The following is a 2,266-nucleotide window of genomic DNA, read 5'->3' on the forward strand; positions in this document are numbered from 1 at the left end:
GAGAGAGAGAGAGAGAGAGAGAGAGAGAGAGAGAGAGAGAGAGAGAGAGAGAGAGAGAAAATGGAAAAAGAAAATCCAGGTTCCTTGAGATGTCTCATCCTTGGTGGTGGCCCCGGAACTCCACCCATGAGGTGGCCAGGTCTGCTTATTATCTCAGGCTCTCATCTGCCAACTATGAATCAGCAAATGCTCCAGGAGAAAAAGTGGCAATCAGGGCCAAGCTCAACTCTATGCACTCTTCTTCTGAGATCTTGGCCTTCTAATATTTGCTGCCATGATGTCTTGAAGCAGATATATTATTTTATTTCATTTCTTTGAGACTAGTTTTAACTATGCTGTCCAGATTGGTCTCAAACTCCTAGGCTCAAGTGATTCTCCTGCCTCAGCCTCTCAAGTGCTGGGACTACAGGCACACTGCTGCTATACCCAGGCAGTTATTTTTAATATTTTACTTAGTTTTCCTAGCTTTTCCCAACAGAATGGGTAGTAACAAGCTAATCTGTTGAATCTAGAAGCAGAAATTAGTGAGAAAAAAATTTTTTTTTTCTTTTGGTATCAGGGATTGAACTCTGGACCTTGTGCTTGCAAGGTAGGCAGCAGCACCACTGAGCTAAACTCCTGGACCCTGTGAGAAATTTTAAACGAAGGTGGACTAGAGAGTCTCTGTGGTTTGGATGAAGGCTAATTTGAAGTCATGTGTGGGATTAAGTTGGAAAATCTTGGTTTGAGTCTAGATATTGGGATGAGATGTTGGGAAAGCCTCACTCCTGAAGGGCTTGGAGGTAAAGTCCAGGGTGTAGACTGCTGTACACACTGCTGTACACAAGAGAGTTATGATGTTTGCTTTTTAGCCTTGTCCTTGGCTCTTTTTGAGCCTTGAGCTTTCACCATTTACATCATTTTAATGCGATCGTCTACCATGTTAAGATTCATGGTCTTCTTAAATGCCCTCTGGAATGTGGAAGTATATTAACTGACTTATTCATTAAAATGGATGTTTACTCCCTGAACCTGTTTTCTCACCAATAAAATTGTAATAATGATCCCTTACATGGTTTACAAGATTAAGGTTCAGATACTATGAGAGACCCAGTGAAAGTATTTTGTAAAGCAGTGTAGCGGTGTAACTACTTTATGTGAACCTGGGGGCCACAATGGATCTCGTCTCTGTCCTCCCTGTCCTGTCCATTGATGTGTTTTGCCAATTACTTTTTTAATCTGCCCAGGTCCTTCTTAAACAACTCCCTGGCCAGGCCACCTCATCTTTCCCAGCACCATCATGGTAATCTCTGCCTGGTTCATCAACTCCTTCCCTCTTTGCTTCCTCTAAATCATTTTTCCTATTTCAGCCAGTGTGGTATATTTAAAATGCAGATCTGATTGTGTTACTCAATTCCTTCAAATATCATTCAATGGCCTCTCCCTGCTCTGAGAATGAGAAATCCATAACACTGGAAGATTTAACCCTCGCCTTAGCTTTCCTTTAGCTGCTCCCTGCCTTTAAAATTAGTTCATCCTGTACTCCCCACACCACTCCACCCCAACCCTCACCTCAATGCCTCCCACTGAGCTTGCCAGCTTCCGGATGAAACGTTTATTCAGCTCACACTTGACAGGGGTTCCAGGTCACAGTCGGCTGGCTCCAAGGTAGGGCTGGATCACAGAGGAGAAACAGTTCATGGTAAAGCAGGGCAGGCAGAAGGATGATGGAAGCTGGCATCGAACAACAAGCGAAAGTGACGACAGGAGGTGACCACAGCCCTTTCTGTCTCTTACCTTTTATCCACACTTAGGGCGGATAACAATCACAGCCTTGACCCTGGCATCACATCTTTGATGCCAGCATCACACACTAGATCCAGCCATCTCCAAAAAGCCCCAGCTATGACCACATGAGTCTTTGGGGAACATCGAGCCGTTAACAGTCGGGAAGCCTACCCAGACTTTCATTCTTAGGTCTGGCAGGTGAACTACTAATGCAAGAACTTAGTACTGTGTCTCCCCCTGCCAGAATATAAGCCCCAGGGTGGCAGAGACACAGCTGCCTAATCTACTACTGTATCATCCGCGCCTATTCTGGTTTTTGATGCACAACAGTGTTTGGTAGACATTTGTTTCACAAATGAAAGGGTGACTCCTTCTTGAATACACATCAGCTGAGAGGGCTGCTGTCAGAGCTGTGAATTGAAAGGCATGGGTGCCCTCAGAACTGGGACTGACCCTTCTCATCAGCCCTCCGTCCACCCTCTTCACGCCTCCCACTGAG

Source organism: Fukomys damarensis, unplaced genomic scaffold (genome assembly GCF_012274545.1).
Source record: "Fukomys damarensis isolate Sample0158 unplaced genomic scaffold, DMR_v1.0_HiC HiC_scaffold_17, whole genome shotgun sequence".
NCBI classification, from domain to species: domain Eukaryota; kingdom Metazoa; phylum Chordata; class Mammalia; order Rodentia; family Bathyergidae; genus Fukomys; species Fukomys damarensis.